This window comes from Vipera ursinii (genome assembly GCF_947247035.1).
Source record: "Vipera ursinii genome assembly, chromosome: Z".
Lineage (NCBI taxonomy): Eukaryota > Metazoa > Chordata > Lepidosauria > Squamata > Viperidae > Vipera > Vipera ursinii.
The window spans coordinates 88,581,483-88,607,797 of record NC_139517.1 but is presented as its reverse complement, the minus strand read 5'-3'; the positions used below and the strand labels follow the sequence as shown (position 1 = coordinate 88,607,797).

General features: G+C 41.0%; 1 protein-coding gene across 1 annotated transcript in view; it reads right to left on the bottom strand.

The window, feature by feature from the left end:
• HIBADH (3-hydroxyisobutyrate dehydrogenase) overlaps positions 1 to 26,315 on the bottom strand; it is a 93,303-nt gene that overhangs the window by 55,996 nt on the left and 10,992 nt on the right. The gene's annotated exons all lie outside the window — the stretch shown is intronic.

Sequence of the window (26,315 nt, the reverse complement as noted above, 5' to 3'; positions counted from 1 at the left end):
TGGTCGAGTGCTCCTGTCCGGGCCTATCACGGCCGCCACGCAACCCGTGTGTATGGCCATCAGTACCCATGTGGAGGCCATTCAGTTCTACGTCACTTCGGATCTGCACTTCCCCGTGGTCTTGGGACTGGCGTGGCTCCGGGCGCATGATCCACAGATCTATTGGTCTCAGAACTTGGTCACCTTCCCAAGTTTGCAGTGCGTGGACCACACCCGCCATATCTGTGCCGGCCAGGTGGAGGGTTCCTCAGGGGTTTCCTTGCCTCCCGAACTGTCCGACTTTGCTGACGTGTTCAGCGAGTCAGAGGCGGACCAATTACCCCCGCACAGGCCCTACGACTGCTCCATTGACCTAGTCCCTGATGCGCCTCTCCCAGTGGGGCGTTTGTACTCCATGTCGGAGCCCGAGTTGGCTGCATTGCGGGACTTCCTGACGAAGAACTTGGCTCGTGGTTTCATCCGGCCCTCGTCCTCGCCAGTGTCTGCGCCCGTGCTCTTCGTCAAAAAGAAGTCGGGCGAGTTACGGCTTTGCTGTGACTACCGGAAACTCAACGCTATCACGGTGCGTAACCGCTACCCGCTGCCCCTCATCCCCGAGCTCTTGGACCGACTCCGGGAGGCTAAGATCTTCACGAAACTGGACCTGCGTGGAGCTTACAACCTCGTCAGGGTTCGGCCGGGTGATGAGTGGAAGACGGCGTTTGGTACTCGCTATGGACATTTCGAGTACACGGTGATGCCGTTTGGCCTGACCAACGCCCCCGCTGTGTTTCAGCATTTTATGAATGACGTCTTTCGGGATCTGTTGGACCAGTTTGTTGTGATTTACCTGGACGACATCCTGATTTACTCCCCGTCGCGTGAAGCGCATCATCAGCATCTCCGTCAGGTCCTGCAGCGCCTCCGGAATCATCGGCTGTTTGCCAAGTTGGAGAAGTGCCAGTTCTACCAGGTGACCATTGATTTCCTGGGTCACCGCATTTCTCCTGAGGGCATCGCCATGGAACCGAGTAAAGTTGAGTCATTGCAGAGTTGGCAACCCCCGCGTCGCGTGAAGGATATTCAGCGACTTCTTGGATTTGCCAACTACTATCGGACATTCATCCCTGGCTTTGCTGCCTTGACAGCCCCCCTCACCCGGCTCCTGCAGAAGAAGACTCGGTTCCAGTGGAACGCCCCCGAACAACAGGCGTTCCAAGCTCTGAAGGACGCCTTCATGAAGGAGCCCATCTTGAAGCATCCTGACCCGCAACGGCCATTTGTCGTGGAGGCGGACGCCTCCGACATTGCCATTGGGGCCGTGTTACTTCAGGCAGCGACGCCCAACGGTACCCTTTTCCCTTGCGCGTATCACTCACGGAAATTGAATCCCTCGGAGCGCAACTATACCATCTGGGAGAAGGAGCTGCTGGCCATCAAGGCGGCGTTCGAGGCTTGGAGGCATCATCTGGAGGGGGCGCGGCATCAAATCGAGGTCCGGACGGACCACAAGAATCTGGAAAGCCTGCAGACCGCTCGGAATTTGAACCAACGCCAGATCCGGTGGTCCCTCTTCTTTGCGAGGTTTGACTTCCGGGTGCGGTACATATCAAGCGGGCACAACCAGAGAGCGGATGCTCTGTCCAGGAAGCCCGAGTACACCCGAGTGGAAGACAAGCTTCCGCCCAGGACCGTGATCCCCGTCGAGTCTTTTGCTGCGGTGCGGGAGCCGGTGGATATACGGGCTCGGATCCGGGAGGCGCAGCAGCAGGAGGCGTGGGTGGCTCAGCGGAAGGAAGAGGTGGGGCCAGATTCGCCTTGGTCGGTCACGGATGGACTCCTGTATTATCGTGACCGGCTCTATGTTCCAGGAGGGCCACTCAGGGGACTCGTCCTCAGCCAATGTCATGATAACCCGGCTGCGGGGCATTTTGGCCTGTTCAAGACTCTGAACCTGGTCTCCCGTACATTCTGGTGGCCCCGAGTCCGACACGATGTCCAGTCTTATGTCACCTCCTGCGTCCCATGCAGGCAGGCCAAGTCAGCGACAGGGGCCCCGCCTGGTTTACTGCAGCCTTTGCCAACGCCCAAGAGACCCTGGGGGGCTGTGTCCATGGACTTTCTGACGGATCTACCCCCATCCTCCGGCTTCACGACAGTGTTTGTGGTGGTGGACATGTTGACCAAGATGGCGCACTTCATCCCCTGTCGCGGCTTACCGTCAGCTCGCGCCACTAGTCGCATGTTCATCCAACAGGTGTTCCGGCTGCACGGCCTTCCCGATAGAGTCGTCTCCGATAGGGGGGCCCAGTTTACAGCCCGCTTCTGGCAGGAGTTGATGCGGGCGTTGGACATTAAGGTTTGCCTCTCGTCCGCGCATCATCCTCAGACCGACGGGGGTACCGAGAAGGTCATCGGCATTTTGGAGCAGTATCTGCGCTGCTACGTTAACCTGCAGCAGGACAATTGGGTGGACTATTTGGCCATAGCCGAGTTTGCCTTTAACAACTCGCAGCACACCTCCACGCAGATGACACCGTTCTTGGCCAATGTGGGTTATCACCCTCGGTTTTTCCCCCTTTCTCCCGTGGACTCACCGGAGCCGGCAGCGAACGAATTCATGGCGGAGTTACAGGCGATCCATCGGTTGGTGCGACGGCAGCTGGAGAAGGCCAAGGCCGACTACAAGAGGTTCGCCGATCGGTCGAGAAGGGATACGCCTCCATTATCGGTGGGGGATCGGGTCTGGCTGTCCACCAGGAACCTACCATCCACTCGGCCGGCGAGGAAGCTGGACCACCGTTACCTTGGACCGTTCCCAGTCGAGGCCGTCATCAACCCGGTCGCCTATCGTTTAACTCTGCCACGTTCCCTGCGCGTGCACCCCGTCTTCCATCGGTCCTTGTTGGTCCCCGAACAACCGGCTTGTCCACTTCGCCAAGCGGAACCTCCCCCATCAGGACCTCGTGATGGCGACAGCACCCCCGAGTACGAGGTCGCCAGCATCAGGGATTCCCGCTGGCTGAAAGGTCGCTTCCAGTACCTGATCGAGTGGAAAGGGTACGGGCCGGAGGACTTCACATGGGAAGACGCGACCGCCGTTCATGCCCCTGCGTTGGTGACTGCTTTTCACGAACAGTTCCCATCCCGACCGCATCCGGATCGGCAGACCCGGGGGAAGGGCCCTGCGGTGCGGGATAGTGTTGTGACTCAGGGCCAGCCTGTGGGCCCGACAGCCGGGTCCGATGTATCGGAGGACTCAGATGTGGGGGAGGAGGGAAACGAACCGGCTGATGATGATTTGGAGACTTTGCAGAGTCCTCAGCCGGGAACCTCTTCTCAGCTGTGTGAGCCCGAGAGTGCGGAGGATGATGACCCACAGCTGGCCCTGTTCAAGGACGCCCGACGCAGGAGGCAGACGAGCAGGGACAAACAAAGGAAGGCTATGGGACTCCTCGGGAGGAGGCACAGGGAGACCACGCCCTGAGCTCTCTATAAAAGAAGTGTTTGGGGAGGGGCTAGTTGCTGAAAGCAACTTTTTCTTTGAGAAGTCAAGCTCTTGTATTTTTGTAACAGTGTAATTAAAACTTGGCAGAAGCCTTTTGATCTTGGACGCTTTCCAGACTCTTCCTTTGATTAGGGGTGCGAGAAGAGGGCTGGTTTAGAACACCTGTTCCGAACTAAGGGACAGTTCTTTTTTTTTTGTTCACTGGAGTATAAGCCGAAGTGGAGTTTTTCAGCCCGAAAAGTGGGCTGAAAAATTCGGCTTATACTCAAGTATATACGGTATTTAGTTATTTTTATTGATTAAATTTGTTTGCCAATCATCTTGCCACAAGGCAATTCTGGGCAGCTTACAACACTGAGTATGTGTCAATATTAAATGTTTGATTCCTTTATCCTCATGGGCTCAAAAGTTGACTTAAACTTCCATCCTTCCAAGTTGGGTAAAATGAGGACTCAAATTGTTGGGGGCAATATGCTGACTCTGTAAACCATTTAGCAAGGGCTGTAAAGCATTGTGAATCGATATATATATGTGAAGGTGAAGGTTCCCCTGCACATGTGTGCTAGTCGTTTCCGACTCTAGGGGCCGGTGCTCATCTCCGTTTCAAAGCCGAAGAGCCAGCGCTTGTCCGAGGACGTCTCCGTGGTCATGTGGCCGGCATGACTAGACGCCAAAGGCGCACGGAACGCCGTTACCTTCCCACCGTAGCAGTCCCTATTTTTCTACTTGCATTTTTACGTGCTTTCGAACTGCTAGGTTGGCAGAAGCTGGGACGAGTAACAGGCGCTCACTCTGCTACGCGGCACTCGGGATTCGACCCGCCAAACTGCCGACCATCTGATTGACAAGCTCAGCGTCCTAACCCACTGAGCCACCGCGTCCCTGATATATATATATCTAAGTGCTATTGCTATCCCAGAGATCTGGCTAAGGAAGGAGAATAATTTGTCTCACTCAACTGTTACCAGGTTAACCCATCCAAGGTTGGGGACTGGAGAAGTAGAATGACAGCTATCAACAGAAATCCCAGCTCATTAAAAAGATTAGCAAATTGTTGAAAAACTGCCAAATGTCTTTTGGAAGCTGCCTGTATCTCTTAAACGCTGGGATAAACCATCTTAATGGGCTCTGCAGAGAGTTTGAGTAGCCATAACTGATGTCTGGCCCAGGAAGTGACCTGACCATGCAAAAGAATTCAGTCTAATATTTTCTATACCCAGATTATAATTCAAGCACATCAAAGTAAAAATGAAGACTAATATGTGTTCATCTCTATGTATTGGGTCACATATTATTTGGATTCAAATAATGTAAATTCATTGTTGCCATGGAAATCTCCCAGTTTAGCTTCCCGCTTTTATAATTTCCCACAGTTTCTACCGATACCTTATCTTCTAATCGTTCATTTATTTGAGTGTTTTATAAGAACAGCATGCAGAATTACCGAAACAAAATTTAAAAGCATCTTAACTATTGATGAAAGGCAAAACCATCTGTTAACATAGATTAGTATTCTACAAATTATGTATTTTTAAATTTGTTGGGGCACATCTGGAGAACATCATGTTGGAGATAGCTATTACAGATTGTATAGTTCTGTCATATATATATATATATATATATATATATATATATATATATATATATATATATATATATATATATATGTTTTCGTAGATTCTCGCGGGTGTCTGTATGTGTAGATCTAGAGTCTCGGGTTTCTTCCCGCGTTCCTTTCATCCTCAGAAAGTTGTGGCGACGTTTCGACGAAATCCCATCCGTCATCATCAGGCCGGAGTGTTCCTCCTGCTGCTTCCAGGAGCAATGCGTGAGGAACAGCAGCAGGAGGAACACTCCGGCCTGATGATGACGGATGGGATTTCGTCGAAACGTCGCCACAACTTTCTGAAGATGAAAGGAACACGGGAAGAAACCCGAGACTCTAGATCTACATATATATATATATATATATATATACACATACAAACATATATATATTATTCCTGGATCTTAGTATCTCAAGTATACCTGGCAACTCAGTCACCTTAAATTAGTCTGACATTTGTTGGTAAAGTTTGATACTGCATAATAAAAAGGGGGAAATGAAGGGGTGCTTCTATCAAGAGGAGAGGAGAAGGAAAAGGAGGTAGAGGAGAAGAGAAAAAAAGGGCATTTTAAAAATAATATCTTTGTTCAATGTTCATTAAAACTTTACTCTTACATTTACAAGCTGGAGAAAGATTCAAGTCTTTAACATTATAAACATCATGAAAATGAGAAAAAGAAATAGTTCGGTTTTTCAAAATTAAACAGCAAATGGAATCCCTTTCTTGAGAATTACAATAATTTTTTAAAAAGAATGGGAGATATATAATAAATTAGGACTGATATTTAGCATGCACACAAGAAGGCTTCTTTATCTTTGTTCAAGCATTAAAAGCATTTTTGGAAGTTTCTCTCTACTATAAAAATAACATCAATAGAACCAAAACAGATTTCTGAAGCATTTTAGCAAACCTCAGAGGCAATGTGTTATAGTTTCTGCTGGTAGTCCCTGCAGGTTCTGTAAGCTGATAAGCAGTGTACAAACAGCAATAACATGGATATAGGCTGTCGGAAACCACCAGCTGGCCTGCCAGGGCTTTGCAAATGAATGGGGCAGCTGACAACCTGGATGTTGCTCATCATGCTGTGCTACATGCCACCCAGCTGCTGTGTGGTCATGTCCGTCTGGAGATCTCTAGCCAGACAAATCTCTATGCCTGTCAAATCCCCTCAGTGAGCCTTGTTATGCAAATTCAATTACTCAAGTGTACCCCATTAATGCTCCTTGAGCCAATCTTACACTGACAGGGGCACTCACATTTTGACTCGCCAAAATATCTCATTTATTTCCGCATAACAGTGAGCTTTATCAGTAAAACAGAATAGAAGTGTCAAAGTCAACAATATGTAACATCTCTATATTGAGTAACTGTTCTTGGGAAGTGATACTATCTTCCCAAAATGATATATAAGCTGCTAAACCCATACTGTTAGTTTATTATATATGCGGACTTAAATGTACACATATTGCTGGCAAGAATGTACCATTGGTTGATTTAATTTAAACAGCTTAAAATAGGGTTATGTATTAATTACAGCAATTCAATCTCAAATCATCTACTCAGAAACAAAACCTTCCAAGTTAAAAAAAACAACCCCGCACTATAGATTAAAAATACGCAGTCTGCCCTGAATCGGTTTCTTTACCATTACAGGTGTTCCTTGATAATGGGACTATAACGAGGCCTGCACATCAATTGCAAATTGCAACATTAAATGAAGCAGCTTAACCAAAAACCTCATCCTTGCTGTCCCCAAGTGGAATACTGACTACCTCAGGGTGGTGGAGGCCCTTGAAGGCCTAGCACAGGCCTAGAGCCATCTGCTCTGGCCCTTCCAAGACCTCCCCCACCTCCAAGATGCCCTGCGGTCTGTTTCCACCCCTTGGGTTCCCATAGGCCTTTACCAACTCCCAATGGGACACCTGAGAGTTTAAGTCTGCTTTCCTACCATCAGAGCTTCAAGGCCTTCCAGAGAGCTGTAATGGATTGCTTCACTCCATAGCCACATGGCATGATTCTGGAAGCTGCCATCATGTTTCCAGAGGCCAAATTGCATTTTGGCATTGCCCCGCTACTTCTGGAATCATGCCATGTGGCCATGTAATAAAGTGATTCATTTTGCTACTTTAACATGAATTGCAGTGCTGCAGAAGCTTTCTGCAACTTCAGCAGTGCTGTGTAGACTTCATTTAAGGCAGCAGAACCAAGCAGTTTGTCTGGCAGCCACCACTTTGTCTATATCCACAAGCAGATAGGACAAAATGTCATCCATGTTCAAGTTGTGCTGGGCAGCCCAGGGACCCTTGGCTTGATTCTTTTCCCCAGCATAAGGTCTGGAAACTTCAAAAGGTAAGTGCAGTGGGTGATGAGCTTGTGGGAGTAGGCCCAAGCTGCTATTAGATCTGGGTGGATAGGGGAGAGAGATGAGAGGGTGCTGCATTGGCCAGTTGTAACTTTGAAACAGGGACAAACATAATTTGGAGGCATTTATTGTAACTTTGAACATTCATTAAGTGGCCTGTCGTTATCTCTTGGACTACCTGTACAAAGAAAGGAGTCTCTAAACAAAATGCTTACTGACAGAGACTAATGGCATTTAACCACAGTGTTGCTTCTGGTTTGGAAGTAGGCCATTAATACTAACAATATGTCAGAAGACAAAACATTTTATCTATTGTTTACAATTTGTTTAAATGGCTAGCTAGAGCTTTTATTACTAATCACTGTCTCAACATTACTTACCTTAGGGAATGGGATAATATCCTACACAAAAATTTTAAACATTTTTTAAAAAGAGGAAAAGTAGGATTCTAATGAAGTAAAGCAAGTATGTAAGGCACCAGTAGTATTTGAGGTTCAAACCAGGGAGTCGAATGTATAGGGTTATCAGTAAAAAGTCCAAGCCCCACCTATAGAATTTGAAAGAGTACTTGTAATAATATCACACTGTACAAAGACAATGTTCTATTTTAAGGTCTTCTCTATTTGAAGAGCTACCTTTCAGATTTTTTTTAAAAAAATATTTATCGTATTTTAAAGTCATCCATCCCACTCACAGAGCTATTCTGGGTTGTGTACAGTTAAAATACCACACCATAAAACTAATCTATAAAATGCATTGGGCAAGGATAAATTAAAAATCAGTATGAAATTTAGTAAAATAGCAGGGGAGGGCTTTCAAGGAACTCACCAGCCCCATACCTGCATGTTCCTATGTGAGCCTTAAGCAAAGCAAAGTGGAGGCCGGCCTCACTTCCAGGGGGAGAATACTCCACTGGCAAGGGCATAGCAGAGAAGGCCGTCTTCCTGGCCTGCGCCAGTTGGAATTCTTGGGTGATAGGAACTGCAACATGCTTTTCTTGCCTGACCCTGGGTGGGTTGATTTAATGGTGCAGACACAGTTCCATAGGTTACATGTCCCCATGCCATGTTACTGAAATTAACAAATAGGCCTGGTGACATCGTTTAAAGTCTGGAAATATAAATCTACAACATTCTTTTAAAAGAGCAATTCTTGGTGTTAAACACTCCTTTTAAAAATCATGATTAAATTAACTAATTGTCTACAGGAACCAAATGGAATTAACATAAGCAAAATGTTTAAGTTATATATCAATATTAACACTTTCTTCATTATCACATGTTTTATGGGTATAATCCTGTTAAGGGTACCTACTTCTACAGCTTATGAAATCAAAGTACCTACGCAAATGTCATATACAAAGTAACAGGACAAAGCAGAGGTAGGTATCAGTTTAAGAATTTGTGGCAGTAAATGACAGAATTTGAGAGCATGAAAAATCTGCACTTTTAGCACTCTTTTTTTAATCCCATTTATATCCCGCCCTTCTCCGAAGACTCAGGGCGACTTACAATCTAAGAAGCACAAATCAATGTGCTTAGCAATAGCCTTCATTCTATGTATATGCCTGCTTATTAGGTCTCTCGGGGGCCCCCAAGCGGCATTTTTTACAAAGTCAGCTTATTGCCCCCAACAATCTGGGTCCTCATTTTACCTACCTTGGAAGAATGGAAGGCTGAGTCAACCTTGAGCCTGGTGGGACTCGAACCTGCACTAATTGCAAGCAGCTGGTGTTACTTAAGGAGGCATTAGCCCACTGCTCCACAGACTGCACACTTATGCTTTATACAGTTTGCGGCTAAACAGGTTATTTTGTTAATTAGCATGAGCCTTTACCTGACTCGAGTAAAAATGAACCAACTATTCTTGTAAGTATTACTAACATTTATATCAATCTGTTAGTCAAAGGCAGACAATTATTGCTTTACACATTGGAATATTCTAGAAGCAGGATACATATATGCTAGTAGATTTTGACTGTAGTATACATATATTTATTCAAAAATTAAATTTAATATAGCAAAAACCTGTTTATATTTTAAACAAATCTATTTTATTTTTCATCTCAATGCAGAGGTTCCCAATGCAACACACAATGGAAATAAGTGCTACTCCAAATCAAGTTGAGACATATCAATATTGTAATGCTCTATTCTATATAATTGCAATTTAACTTGACTTGTCTTACCCTAGAGTACTATTTTTAATGAACTCAGTTTGGGAATCTTAAGACAAAACTCTTATATCCCAGGCCTTAAGCAACATTTTTTTTCAAAAAGTACATTAAAAATCTGTATATGTGTCATTAGCTCCCAACCTCACTAAAGCTTCCAAGACCCAAATAGTTCAATGTGTTGACAAACTGAATAGTTTCTCAAGCAGCATCCCTGTTGCATCATATGAATGAAGACTAATGTGCTAGCTAAAATCTTGCTTATTAAGGAATTGCTGAGAAAATATGACATGTTAAACAATGAACAGTTCAGTGACAACAGGAAGCAATTCCAGGGTACAGGCAGAATCTATAAAGGAAACCATCGCGGCTTTTTGACGTTAAACAACTAACAACTATTTCACATGCAGGAAAGCTTAGAAACAGATGGTTGTATCATATTTAGAAGTTTAACACTCGGGGTCAAAAGGCACAATTGCCTTATACTGCTGATGTCTACCAGTGTATATATCTGCTTTAAGTGAAAAGCATTAACAAAACAAGCATTTAATTATAATAACTTCAAGAAGTTTAGAGCTTTGGTATTATTTGAGATATAAATTTAAAAAAACAACACAGGATGACCAGAAGATGATCCTTGGTTGGAGGACAAGGTTGAAGGTCAGAGACACTTACTTTGAAAGTGTATACATTTTGCAATCTATTACACACATTAAATACTTGAAGAGAAAGAGCAATGGTGTAAGATGAACAGCACTTCATAAACCTGTTGAGAAAACTATCATTACCATGAATTAAGCAAGGATAAAACCTGAACAGGGTAATAATGTGTCACCAGAAAACACTTTCTTTTTATTCATTTTCCATATGAGTTAATAAAAATGACTTCTCAAATTATATGGTATTTTTTTAAAAAAAATATGGAATTTGCAAAATAACAAATCTATCTTATTCTATATTATAATTAAGGCATTTTTATAAAAATAGTACTATCCCGCTTAGACTGTTTATTTCATTCACCAGAGATGAAATTCAACATCTTTGGGATGAAAAGGCCTTTGGTTTACAATAGGCTGATGTAACAATATCTCCCTTTCAAACATCTGGTCTAGTTTTGACACAACAGCCGCAAACAGTGAATTGATACAGATAATAAAATGTTACATTCAAATCTGTCTTCTTCATTTTTAATGGATAATTAATTAATATAGGATGCATATAATACACCTAACTACTCAGATCCGGTTAGTAGCATTACTTTCCATGTATTATTTATCCATCCCCAGTAACATCTTGCATTGTATGTTCTGTATTCAAGATTCACTGCATTACCTTTTTTGCTTATAACCATAACCTGAACAATGGAACTGTTGCACTCTCTCTCTCTCTCTCTCACACACACACACTTCACACATTATATGCCTTTATTGTCTGATTTGGCAAAACACTTTAGAGAGGAACAACCTTATGTTGGATAATTACAGCATTTCTTCATCAAAGTTAAGTTTAAAGAGAAATCTTATTTTTACACACCAAGAACTCATTTTCTATACTAACACATTGTGACTTCACGTTTTACCTATCAGTTCAAAAATCAAGTAATTATACTCTGCTCATATATGAACATGTTCAGATGATGCTTCAAAAGATCTTATCAGAAGCTGCAGTAAGGATTATATTTTAAAAGAATATTTAATTTACCATTTTTGTCATTTTTTTCAATTTATACTTTTCTGCTTCTAATGTTTCTACAAACAAGAAGCTACTATTTTAAATCCAGCTTGGTTGCAATGCCATCTGGTGGTGCAAAACATGAATGAATTTCTTTTGAAAACATTGAAAAGTCTGAGATTGGGTGGAAAAAACCACGTACTAACAATCTAGAAAAATGTTTTACATTTCTGTATATAGGAGACACTAGTAACAGGAATTCCCAATTAGTTCAAGCCTTTTGAAGTTGAATACCTGTATCAGATGCGAGAAAAACATGTTTTTTCTTCATTTAACAGAAAAAAATAAAGATGCTGAAGCCTTAAAGAAGAGTTCCCGAATGGCTTTATAAAATTACATTGGATAATTAATTCCATAGTAAGAATGTTTTTATGGTGTGTTTTGGTGACCCCTTATTACCATCAAGTTCACAATGCTGGTGGGCTGCCTTTTAATCCTTTTGCAGACAAAGACCCTAAATAAACACAGAACTCTTCCTGGGAAAAAAAGTCCATTCTGGTTAAATGGTAAGGAAACGAGTAAATCATTAGTAATCTTTAAAGCCTAAGCTATAAACTCAGGTTACCTTAAAATGAAAGTGTCCTGCAAGAGTTTCAAAGTTCTGTCACAGATAGAAATCTCTAGCTTTTGACTCCAGACTAGGCGCCAGCTTATAAACAAACAATTTAAGTTAAGAACTGGAGAATTCCCAGCTTTTGGGTTTAATGGCTTTGACCAACAGTATTTATTGCCTTCAGTTTTATTCTCACTTAGCTCTAAGAGGAAATTTAAACTCATCATCTTAAAATTCCATATGGGAAATGGTCAATTCACCTGATATAGTGCCTTTTACCAAGTAACTTTTGGTCCTCAGCTGAAGTGAGGTAATAATGTAAATTAATTAGCTGCAGTTTAAGGCTGACTTTTTAATTATTGAATACATTTTGTTCAAAATGGTTTAACATCTTTTTGGGACAATATTAATAATAAAGAATGTAGCTTTATCTAGCTTTTCAACCTATCTTTTTCTAGGCTTGAGTAAGTTTTAGTGGTAGTGATTCATAAGCCTTAGCCAATAATAGTGAGTGGATACAATGTTATTTTGGTCTGGAGAGAATTGATTTTAAAAATCTTTCTCAGAATAAGGCTCTCTGAGAGCCTTTGTGTAAATTTCTGTCTTTCAATCCTGTCTACCTCAAAAGGGTTATTTTGACAGAAAAATTAAAAGAAATTAAAAAAATTGAAAAGAAAAAATTAAAGATTTGAACATTGGGCCCTATCTAACAAAATGAAATTCAATGCAGAGAAATGTAAAGTCTTACACTTAGGCAAAAAAAATCCCAAAAGTACATGTACAGATTAGATGAAACCTGGCTTAATAGCAGTAACTGTGAGAGGGATCTTGGAGTCCTAGCGCACAATCAATTAAATATGAGCCAGCAGTGTATGGCAGCAGCCAAAAAAGCCAATGCAATCCTAATTTGCATTAACAGAGGGATTGAATTAACATCATGTGAGGTACTAGTATGACTCCATAAAGCCTTAATAAGGCCACACCTAGAATAGGTAAAGGTAAAGGTTCCCCCGCACATGTGTGCTAGTCGTTTCTAACTCTAGGGGCCAGTGCTCATCTCCGTTTCAAAGCCGAAGAGCGAGCGCTTGTCCGAGGACGTCTCCGTGGTCATGTGGCCGGCATGACTAGACACCAAAGGCACACGGAACGCTGTTTACCTTCCCACCGTAGTGGTCCCTATTTTTCTACTTGCATTTTTATGTGCTTTCGAACTGCTAGGTTGGCAGAAGCTGGGACGAGTAACAGGCGCTCACTCTGCTACGCGGCACTCGGGATTCGACCCGCCAAACTGCCGACCTTCTGATCGACAAGCTTTTACACCTAGAATACTGCCGACCTTCTGATCGCATCCCTTTTACACCTAGAATACTGCATCCAATTTTGGTCACCACACAATAAAAAAGATGCTGAGACTCCAGAAAGAGTCCACAGAAGAGTAACAAAAATGATTAGGGGCCTGGAGGCTAAACATATGAAGAATAGTTACAAGACCTGGACATAGCTAGTCTAATGAAAAGAAGGACCAGGGGTGATAGCAGTCTTCCAATATTGAGGAGCTGTCACAGAGAAGAGGGGAACAATCTATTTTCCAAAGCACCTGAATGCTAGACAAGGAACAATGGATGGAAAGTGATCAAAGAGAGATTTAACTCAGAAAAAAGGAGAAATTTTCTGACAGTGAGAACAATCAACCAGTGGAACAGCTTGCCTTCAGAAGCTGAGGGTGTGTCATCACTGGAAGCTTTCAAAAAGAGACTGGACAGCCACTTGTTAGAAATGGTATAATAAGGTCTCCTGCTTGAGCAGGGGGTTGGACTAAATGACCTAGAATGTCCCTTCCAATGCTGTTATTCTATTTTAAATAGGGGTGGAGATAGCTCTAAGCTCCTTAGAAAAATACTACTTTTGTATGTTGGAGTGAAAGCTTGTATCTAGATCACAATTACTGCTTTGCTGTGTCTTAATGTTCACTATATACTGGCTGAAAATATTGATACCTTGCCTTTCTTTTATATACATTAGGGTTGAAGGTAGTCTGCAATTAACGTAATTGAAATAACCGAATTTATACCAAACAAAACTATAGTAAAAAGTGATAGATATAATGCATAAATGTAACCTTTAGTTGCCTCATTCCAGGTTATTTGGAGTTTTAAAACGTAATGATAAATACTTCTTATTTTGGCTTGGGACTGTATCACCCATATAATTCTGGACTGACTAGAAACAGTTAAGGAATTGAATTAATTTGCAACTATATATATCATAATAACTATAACTTGCAACAATGGCTTACAGTAGAGGCTGCTTAAACCATTTACCATTTTTTCCGGAGTATAAGACGACTGGGCATATAAGATGACCCCCGACTTTTGAGAAGATTTTCAAGATTTTCAAGAAGCCGCAACCACCGCAGGAACTCCGAGTCCCCGCCTTTCGGCAGCCTGCACAGCCAAGCACAATCCAGCTTTGAGAGTACATTTGCAGACGGAGCAGCCGCCGCGTCTGGAGCCAAGCCCCGCCCAGGAGGCGGTTGGCCAGGCGGGCCCGGAAGGCGCGCTGGAGAGCCGGGCTTGGGGCGGCCATGCCGAGGTCGGCTGGTGAGGGCCGCTGCTTGGTCTGCGGGCAAGAGGGGTGCCAGGTTGCCAAGTACCGCTGTCCAGACTGCTGGGAGAGATAGCGGGTAGCAGAGTGCACTCTGCTTATGCTCAGATGCCGCTTGGGTGAGGGGCTTCCTGCTACTCCCGGGGTCTGGCGTTTGCAAGGGGGAGGGGAAGGGGCTTAAAGGCTCTTGGGGGTGGGAAGGGAGAGTCACATTGGAGGGGGGACTGGACTAAGGAGGCTTGAAGTTGCTTTGCAAGAATGGGGGCGCTCGATTGATTTATGTACTATTTTCTGGGGTATAAGACGACTGGGCATATAAGACGACCCCCCAACTTTTGAGAAGATTTTCATGGGTTAAAAAGTCGTCTTATACGCCAGAAAATACGGTATCTGGAATGATGTATGGTCTCCTGCTCCAGAAGTGAGTCAGACTACAAGACCTCCAAACCCCTTCCAATCTTGTTATTCTATGTCCTGTGTTCTAAATATGAGCATACAGCTAGCTAATGCTTGGCTTCATCAATTTCAAGCAATATGAATAATTATCAAGAATTAGAGTCAATTTCAACATTTGATGGTCAGAAAGTTGCCATCCATGATTAAATACTATTGGAAGTTTTGCAGGTAAGTGTTACAAATAAAACCTAATGAAATTGATTGTAAAATGTTGTGCTGTTAATATTGATAATCTTCCCAAAAACCCTACCAAAGCAATAGATGCTACTACTACAATAATAATAATAATAATAATAATAATAATAATAATAATAATAATAATAATAATAATAATGTTTTCCCCCCACTTTCTTTAGTTAATACTACTTTGTGTTTGGTTCTCAAGGTTGTAGTCTACCATAAAGAAAGGCTGCTGTTGACAAAAAAGAGACAATGTATGGCATTCTAGTTTAACATTTTGGCAATAAAATGTTGAAAAGGATAGGATTTTCTAAGATATACTATCTTATCTGAAAAATTCAGCCATGTACTGTACTATACAGAAGTCAATCAGCCTGACTTAAGTATTGTATTGGTAAAAGGCAGCACCAGCTACAGGCAGTCCTTGACTTACCATCACTGATTCAGCGACTATTTCAAGTTACAAGGATGCTGAATAAAGGGATTTACAATTTGTGTCTGAAGTTACAGCCATTCTATGCAATCAAAATGCATTTACTGCAGGGCTCTGAATTCCACCCCCACCCCCCTCTCCTTCTTTCCTCCATCTATGGTGTTTGACTCTCTACCACCCCTGCACTCCACCCTCCCAATTGACTTTTTTCACCATTATCTGCCAGGCTATATAGTATTGGCTTTGCACTGTGAAAAAGAATAAAAAGCACAAAGCAGTTCCTCCATGCCAGAGTACATACCAAAAAATGCTAGGGACTGCAAAAAAGGAGAGGAAAAAAGCCGAAACCATCTCTTCTCGCTGCCAGCCCTATACAGCCCAGCAGCCAGGCTGGGCATGCCTCAGCGGCAGCAGGAAGTTGGCAGTCAAAATCAGGTGGGAGGGAGAAGCACAGAGCAGTAAGGCTTTGATACTGAATCGTGGCAAAGCCAACTAGCACTGGCCTGGGGCAGCTGTAGCTTCCAGAGTTGTAGCATGCTGCCTCAAGGGTATCTGGGGCTGTTTGTTGCCCACAAGTAGCCCCAGACAGCTGTGCAGGGCAGCCAAGAGGGGGGGGGGAAAGGGAGGGGAAGATAGGCAGGTGGAAGTAATTGGAGGCATTCCCATACCTTATTTTGAGGCTTGGGAGGGACTAGGCCCAGAACAGTGTGGATTGGAGCAACTCCTCGCCTAACAACTGGTAAAGTTCACTTAACTATGGCAATGGGGATTGCCAGGATTGCAGTCACTAATCAATGTAATCACATTGCATTTGTTTTATGATTACATTGCTTAGGGACTGAAATTCTGGTGCCAGTTGTGGTAGTAAATGAAGGATATGTACTACAACTGAGGATAAGTCTAGGTTTGTGATGCAAGTCAAGGTGCATAATAATATAGTTCGTTTGCAGGCAGTTGATGCCTGTACCTTAGAAGAGTGTACTTGTGTAAGAGTAGAATAAGATATAATTATTGCAATGTCATGAATATCAATCCATCTATCCATCCATCCACCCATCCAACCAACCAGCCAACATATAGCTGCCCATCTATCCCAAGGAATTCTGCCTGGTGAACAGAATAAAAACACTGAATTCTAAAAACAGACCATTTAAAATAATAAATAAGGAAGAGACCCTGTTACAAGATTTTGAATTCAGGTAGGAATTAGATAATTCATGTAACATTAAAGATCAAAGTGAAGAATCACACAATTCCAGTTTAATACTTTTTCTACATTTGAAAACTATGATTGCAGTATGTTACATGCAACAATACTTTTGCATAAAGACAGAACTTCTACTTTTGTAACTGAAGCTGACACACAAGCCTGGATAGCCTGTTCTTCACTGGCCTTTTTATTTGTCCATATTACAAGATTTATAAATACTGTATAGATTTTTCAGTAGTAGAATGTTTTCAGTACTAAGCAGCTTCACTTCTTTTCTAAGAAGTTTCCACTATTTACAACACAGTTGTGTATACAAACTCAAAATTAAGATCTACTGAGTTCAACAGACTTTGCTCCAAGGCAGAGGTGCCCAAACCTTTTCAGTTCAAAACACTCTTAGCATATCAATAACTTTTTTCATAGAACTCCAATGCTCCCCAAACAAGGTACAGTGACACTCCTGGCCATCACAGCTAACCCACTAACAGTTTCATTTAATTATTGGTAAAACATTATGCAGCACCTCTGTGAGTTTGTTGAAATGCGTTATGGACATAGTTTTGGAACTGTAGCTCTAAATGGGCTTAAGTTTGCTACTAAAGACCGAGCCACTTGAGTGACAGTAACATAAGAACTTAAAAAACTAACTTAAAACTTAGATCCTGAATTTCAATTAAAGATGCTCACCACTGGCAAAATAATATGTTACACTTTTATTTGTGGAAAAACATACAAAAATAATGGCTTTATATACTAGGGGAAAAATAATTGCATACACAGATATCATTTTCAGTTTTCCAGGAAAAAGCAGAACTGATCTGAATTGAATCCAATTGATCTTTCATGTAGTAATGCCCCTAAAATATAATTTGTTTTCTGAAACTAATATTAAATATAGTTGTTCTGGATATGCATGTATGTATGTTATACACACATATATAGACTCATAAACATGCATATATATAGTAAGCATCTTTAGACTACAATATTACGTTTTTTACAAACACTCCTAAATATCTTCCATATTAATCTGAATCAGCGATAATAGGAAATATGATTCCACCTGAACATCTTAAATTTGTCAGATAAAACTATTACATGTGATATTTTCTTCTTAGCCAATAACCTGGAAAGTGATAGAAATAAACAACTGGGGATTGAAGAATTGCCTAAGGCCTCTATTGATAATTTCCCCAACCTAACTTCGAAGAAACATCTACTGTAACAGTTGATTTCCATTTTACTTGTGTACCGTGTGAATAATGTAGTATCACTCTGAAGCATTATGGAAAATTACAGTGGCAGTACTCACTCACCCAAACTCTACCATTGCCAATTAAGTCCATCAATAGGAGAATTATCAGAGACTTTCTCCCACCAGCAAAAGGTGGTTATGCACATCAAATCTTTTTAAAGAAACCAAAGTCTATTAGGTATTCCAAAATTTAGCATTTTTTGTTCCCAGAGCTGCTAAGTAATAGCACTGTATGCTTTCTGGAAGTGTCTGCCAGTTAATTAAACCTTAATTAGCCAATTAAACCTCCTAATTCAATATAAAAATACACCCTATCCTTTTAGGTGTTTTTTAAGAACCTACTTTTAAGATTTTTCTCTTTCCTTTTGACCTCTTTATGTTTACAATACTGAAATCCTGTGGCTACTTTAACTATTTTCTATATAACTGCATTAAAAGTTGAAGACACGTACATAAACTCAGTTATTCACTAAGCATGGCACTGCCATGTAGATTCCACCATTCCCTTTATTTGGAGAGATGGAAGTTGCAAGTTTCACAATGAATCAATATACAAATGACACAATATTTCAGAAGACCATGTTAGGCAATGATTTCTGGCATCAGCCCTCGTAACAGATATCTTCTGACCTTGGTAAGACTGGGCAAAAAAAAAAAAAAAAATGCTGCAACTGCAATTTTGCCCCAAGTTCTGCAAATAGGAAATTCTTTCAATAAATATGGATGAATGTTGCTTAGGAAGAAAGTCAGATGATTTAAAGCCACGCTACTATCTGTTATTAGTCATGGTAGTATAAAATCAGATTGACTTCTTTGCCAAATTTATTTTGATCTAGATTACAATTTATAGTGCTAGCTGACTATCATTTTTTAAAATACCTGAAGCCAAAAATTATGTTAATAACCTGGAAAAGGCTGAGAGCTTAGAGCTGATGTTAGATTTACAGTACAATTTTACTGCTTTTCAAATATGATTATATATCAGATCTTCTTGTGGAAATGTGAACGTCGTTGACTTAACTGCAATTTTCCTGCTATTGCTATGCTAGATATTTGGCAGAAAATAAAATGATCTGGACCTTAGAGAAATTATGTTTTCCTCTTTTTGGGGGAAGGTGTTCAATTTTACGCTTCACTTACAGCTGGAAATATTAGAGATAGTTTTGAACTTAACATTGACCCCAACACCATATTTTGAATATTTTTAACCATCTTGTTCTAATACATTATGTAAAATCCAGACCCAAGTTTATGAGTAGGTAGTAGTTCTACTTGCAAAATGTGAAGTTAAAGATACAGTACAGCACTGATTTTCCCTAACTCAGGGTAGGGTGTGTAAGGTGATGAAAGAAGGCAGGACAGAGGAGATGGATAAATTATATTCAGAACAAATATGGGACTAAAAAGTTCCATTTAGCTTATGAGTAGATTTTAGTGGGATATTGTTATTGGTACTTTGTTTGTAGTTATGTTGAACGGGAGTTAAAGCACATTATGAATTTGGTTAATTGTATATTATGCATAATTTTTATTTAGAATATGATTATTGTAACTATAATCCTGTATTTAGCTCTGGGAAGTGGGGGGGGAGTGGGGGGGGTTTGTGGTGGGAGGGATTTGGGGATATATTGTAAAATTTTGTTTTTGTAAAACTCTTTAATAAAAAAAAGAAAGAAGGCAGGACAGGAAGAAAGCCAGAGTTAAACAAATCATCCTTCACTGACCTGAGAAAGCCAGAGGAGCAGATTTGAACTTCAAAATGCTTAGATGTATCTTTCTTATCTTTTGAAATTTTGACAGATCTCCCCAAAGGTACTTATGACCCAGTTTCTAAATTCCCATGACTGCTCCCCTTGGATTCATGTGACTGCATTTTGATGGTTGGCAACTGGCTCGCATTTACTGCCATTTATAATATGACTATCTCCAGAAGATAGAAATACAATTTAAAATAATCTTAACATGTTAGAGAAGGGGCTGAAAATAATGGAATGCAATCTACCAGTGTTTAAAAATAAGTTTTACTGTAGAACAATAGTCCCCAACCCCCGGGGCTGTGGCTCACTACAGGGCCTTGAGCCGATCAGAACTGGGCTGCAGAAGTGAGTGAGTGCATGCATACATGCATCTCCTCCTGTGTGAGCAGTGGGCGAGTGCGTGGTCCATTTGTGACTGGTGGTTGTGCGTCCCTGCTGCCCACACAAATGAAGCAGCGTGCACAGTTGCACACTTGCCCCCTGCTAGGACAGAATCATTCCCTCTCCCCCTCCCGCCAGTCCACAAATGCAGAAGGTTTGGAGAGGTCTGCTGTAGAACATCAAATACACAGATATAAGAAATAGTTTGTAAATGTATACCTGCAAAACAGATCTTAAAATAACAATTAATTGCAAACTAAATTATGAATCAGTGGTATTTGACTGAAAATAAGGGAATTACAAATTCCCAGAAAAAGAAAACTCTGCACTGATCAGATTCCAATTTGAAATTTGTGCCCAGTTCTGAAAACCAACAATTTAAAAAGAGATTTCATATAAACTGGAACTGGTTGAGAGAGGATGGCTAGGATAATAGGAATCTGGAAAATAAGTCCTGTGAAGAGAAATTGAAGGACTGAGCGTGTTTAGTCTTCAGTAGCATAGATTAATGAACAGAATTCATTAAAATATTTGAAAAGATGTTTTAGGAAAAAGGTAAAATATGTTTACTACTGTTACAAAATGGAAAATATAGATGAAATATTCATTTTAGCAGATTTTAATGAAACATTAAAAATTATTTTGGATGATATCTGAACTACTGCTAATATGAATGTGCAAAGAGAACACAGTTTAAGGATAAAATATGTTGAAGAATATACTGAAAACCTGGAATGTATCAGGGTAGAACTTTATACTTGAAGTATAGCCAAACAGATGGTTTTATTTTCTTGGAAAGAAAATCCTGATTTACAATTGTAGACTGAAGATTTGCAGTTGCTTTCCGTCTTTGAACTGGCTCTCTGTCAACAAACTTTTGCATGGGTAAGTTTTAAGTCATTGTTTAAAAGAAGGATCACCACTTTCAACCCTTCAAATTAGACCAGTCAGGAAACAGACTGGAGGAATGACTATTACTATGGTTATAATAACAGAATGTTGAAGTCTGCTAGGGCTTCCAACTGTCCTCTTAAGCCAAACAGAATCAAGGGAAGGGGAGTATGTTGGGTCCTGTTTCTCATGCCCCTTCTTTTTCCAGACCTGAGCGGTCATTTACTCTCCCTCAGCAGTTTATCTAACAATTCTTGCATACTTTTATGAACTCCCCTCCTGTTGTGATTCAGGGTCAGCCTGTGGGTTCGGCAGTTGGGTCGGACGACTCAGAGGAGGAGGAGGGGGGTGTTGAAGAGCTTGCTGATGATGGCCTTGAGGCTCCGCAGAGCCCTCAGCCGGGCCCCTCCCACCTGGTCACGATGGAGACCCAGCTGTGTGAGCCTGACAGCGTGGATGAAGATGACCCACAGCTGGCCCTGTTCAAGGACGCCCGACGCAGGAGGCAGTCAATCAGGAGTAAACAGAGGAAGGCACTGGGGCACCTCGGAAGGAGGCAGAGAGAGGCCACGCCCTGAACTGTATTTAAGGGGAATGTGTGGGAGGGCTGGTTTGCTGAAGGCAACCGCTTGGATAGTTCCTGTTTCATAGCTCCTGTTTCATGGTTGGTGTCTTGTCTTGCTCTGTTTTATGTTAATAAATTTGGCAGGCTTTATTCCAGCCTCTTGCCGTTTGTAAAGGGGTTGTCCCTGCTTTTTCTGCAGGGCCGGTAGCAGGCTGGTACAGAACACCTACACCAGTATGTATAATATGTATACAGATAGTCCTCAACTTACAACAGTTCATTTAGTGACTATTTGAAGTTACGACAGCACTGGAAAAAGTGACTTATTACCATTTTTCACACTTACGACCACTGCAGCATCCCCATGGTCACATGATCCAAATTTGGATACTTGTCAACTGACTCATATTTATGATGGTTGCAGTGTCCCAGGGTCTCGTGATGCCCTTTGGCAACCTTTTAACATGCAAAATCAATGGGAAAGCCAGATTCACGTAATAACCGTGTTAGTAGCTTAACAACTGCAATGTGGCAAGAAAAGTTGTAAAATGGGGCAAAACTCACTTAACAAATGTTTCATTTAGCAACAGAAATTTTGTGCTTAATTGTGGTCGTAAGTCAAGGACTACCTGCAGTTTGTTTGACTATATGTGCGTGTATTTTGGCTTTTTTAAACTTTTGTTCTGTGCACCAATGCAATACCTGTGCATTGTTCTGTTTTTCATTTGTTTCTGGTCATTTCTATATTATATTTGTATATAAAAATAGATTTGCACACAGTAGGAATAGTTTGGCAGAGGAAACCAATTATCTATACAAGTGATAAATACCTTTGCTGATTTCTGCACTAAATTGGGAGTTGGATTCAAAGTGGCTTAAAAGCTCTTCCATATGTATGATCCTACTATCACTGTCACAACCATGGCAATTGAAGACAAACAAAAACTAGAGATTTTTTTTTGCAGTGTATGTGGGGAAAAAAACCTGTTCTTGAATGGAGGAATGGGTAAATGAAACATCTCCTTCTATCACTGTAAAATCCACATACTCATCCTGAATTTGTGTATGCTAAACAAGGAGACTGGGAAACTGATTTAGCTCCTAGACTTGCATCTAGGCAACTACATCTGTGCATTTAATATATCATGAGTTTTTCCCCCCTGATCCCCATCCTGTTTATGTCGAAGGCACATTTTAAGAGGCTTCTCAGTTGAAAGGATTAGCTGGTGACATCTCCATTGCCTGGGGACACCTGTGGAGGCTCCTTCCATGTGCCTGTCAAGGAACTGGAGTGAATGACAGGAGTTCACCCTACCATGCAGCAGCACTGTGGTCTCAAACACGGACTTGCTAACCTCCCATCCCGCGTCCTAATCACGTGAGCACCATTCTCCACTTTTCTTGGTTAAGTGGATATACAGTCAATTAAATAAATTCAGCCAGGTCTTTAACTGATGAGTGAACGAACACACACAAACACACTGAGTGGGGGAAGAGGACTTGCAGACCTAGGGCAGAAAGAGAGGTGGGGGGAGAGAGAGAGAGAGGGAGGGAGGGAGGGACTGGACTTTTAGTAAAGAACGTTTAATGAAATATTTTGATGGTTTTTTTAATTAAGAGGTGAGATATGTGAATAATTATGCTGTATTTAAATATGGTAGATAAGCTACTCAACAACAACTTTATTGATTAGCCCTTGGGCCATATCAAAGTGCAAAGTTCCAGCAACAAACCGTCACCAAAACTTGATAAAAGCAATCCAAAATGGAATTTGATAAAATACAATTTAAAATGGAATTAAATAAGATACAATTTAAGATGAAATAGTAATAAAATACAAATTTAAGATATAGATAAAATATAACATTCATTTTGTTTAAATACTGTGCTACGTTAAATGTTATTTTCACATTCTGACTGGACATGATAAGTTATTTTGATATGGGGATCCCAATGGGTCATTCGTTTGGTATATAGACCAAGATACCTGTCTCTCACCAATTAAGAGGTGAGGTATGTGAATAATTATGCTGTATTTAAAGATGGTAGATAAGCTACTCAAATTGTTTTTACCTGTTGGGATGAAGGGGAAAGGGTTTTTTTTCCCTTTATCCTGTCCTTTTCTCTTTTTTTTCCTGCAATTTTTTTCTTTTCTATTTTTCTGTTTGTAGTTTTTATAGTTTGCACTGGCTTTTTATTTCATAAATACGAGGAGGACTCAAACAGACATTTGAGTATTTTATTTGAAAGTAACCTTCGACCCAGCGTCTTTTGTTTTGGAGTTCAAAATGCTTTTGTTGCATGCAGAAATAAAAAATTGTTTTCTTTGTAGTAGTTCATTGATTTCATAAATGCAGCACAGTAGTTTTTTTATATATAGCATAACAGTAAAAAACAATATATGGAGTGTTATCTTCATTTTAGACGTTAAAACAGTTTTGCGGCTCCCAATGTTCTTTTCGATGGGAAACGGGTCCAAGTGGTTCTTTGAGTGTTTTAGGTTGCCTACTCCTGCCCTAGACCACACTTTGAGAACCACTGATTAAGTAGTAGTGTCTATGGAATAAGTCTATCTGGACCCATGGGCATATTTGATGTATTTTTTAAAAATCAATTAATTTTAAATTCAATACTTATTAAGGTACAGGACCAATCACCTGACACACCCTCCCATACATCAAAAACATTTCAGAAGCTGTAGAATGCAGCTCCCAAGATCTGCAAGCGGGCATCACACACTGCCCAGAGGCTACCATTCCAGGACCACTTATGTACTGTAAAGATCGGCTGGAAGTGGGAGATACTTCCAAATGTAATCTACTGGATCCCCTGCATGGATTGCCCCTGTAACTATGTAGGACAAATGGGGAAGAAGCTAACCACCATATTGCAGGAATTCAAGCAAGCAATCAGACGAGGAGACCTGAACTTGTTGGTAGTCTCACATTGCAATGAACAAGGACATACATTCAATTTTGCAGTTACTAAGATTGTTGGACGGGCAGGCGCAAAAACAACCAGGAAGTGATTGAAGCCTGGGAAACAGGCTTCTCCTCAATTTACAAGAGTGCTGATTTACCACCAGCCTATCAAGTACTTAGAAGGCGAGGGCTGGGCAACACAAGCAAACGACAGCTAACCACATAAAAGCCAGCCATCAACACACCCCAATCAATATCTTAAAAAGCCGCATACAACAGGCACTATAAATACTACACATTGAACAGCACACCATACACTCTTTTAGAAAGAAGTTGCCTGAAGATGGGCTCCGAAAGCTCAGTGACGGACTCAGATTGGATCCTGCAACATTATCCTGGGACACGTATATATTTGCTTTCATCCGTGAATACTTATTAAATGTAATTTCCTAGCTTAAAAATTTATTCAGAAAAATGGAAATGTTAAATTGAAATGTTTTCCCACAAAAAGTGATTACACAAATAACTATGCCATTTTGCAATTTGGGGAGGGGCAAACGTTTCAATTATTTTAGTTGATTTCAAGAGTTAATCAAATAGTTATAATCAGTGCAAATATTAAATCAACAAAATTTAGCATAGAAGTGGCCCAATCTTACTGAAATTAAATTTTGGAACAAAACAAAGCTCACAGCTATACTTGGAAACAGCATGCCTAGAACTTGAAGCATAGGAAAAACATGCCAACTTATAAATTTCTCCAAGGGAAGGTTTATAATGGAAATGGCAGCAAACTCTTAACTACAGTGGTGCCTTTTTATGCCAACATATAAATAATTTTAGCTTTTATAGTCATTTCATAAATTAGATTTAGCACAAGTAGAAACAGTAGAATGCTGATTCAGTAAATAGAAAGACCAGGAGCGCATGTTTGCATTTTTAAAAGACAGGTACTGACTTGATGGTGACTCTGAAATGAAGTCTGTAAACAGATTTGAGCTCTTTTTTTAAAGTACTGTAATGTAGGCAAGTCGTAAGTTTTTGAAGCTTATAAAAATAAACAGCCTTTACAAGTTATAATGCCTGTTTCAAATCTTCTAAGAATCATTTAGGTAGGTTAGCAAAAACGGCTCCATTCAACCCATTGTGGAAAAAACATTACACACAAATCTACCCACTCACAATCTCTCCGCATTCCAAGAGGAATGTTTTAGTTTTGACTTTAGCAAGTGTTGCAGTTGCCACTTGAGTAACAAAGTTTGTACAAAGAAAGATTACTTTCTTTATTCTAAATTTACACTTAGAACATAAAACGTGCCAGATTCTCTTCTCACAGAGTTGTAGTAAGAAGACAACTGAATCCAGGCAGGACTTCAAATTACCTATACATGCATATATTTGCTGCTTACTCAAAAGAACCTAATGGAAGGTACTGATCATTTAATCTTTATTCAATGTTTTTCAATCTTGGCAATCTTGTGTGGAAATCATGGCTGGCTGGGGGAATTCTGGGAGCTGACGTTCACACAACTTAAAGTTGCCAAGGTTGAGAAATACTGCCTCAATCAAAATGGATCAAGTACAGTATGTGGATAAGGTGCTTCTTAAAAAATTGAAACAAACACCCTGACGACTCTTCTTAAAACACCTCTCACTTTATGGAGGTGTCTGTCATAACTCTGAGTGGTAGCTAAGCAGCCAACTGTAAGTCTAGATTACCTGTAGTTTCTGGTCCATGGGTAAAGTATA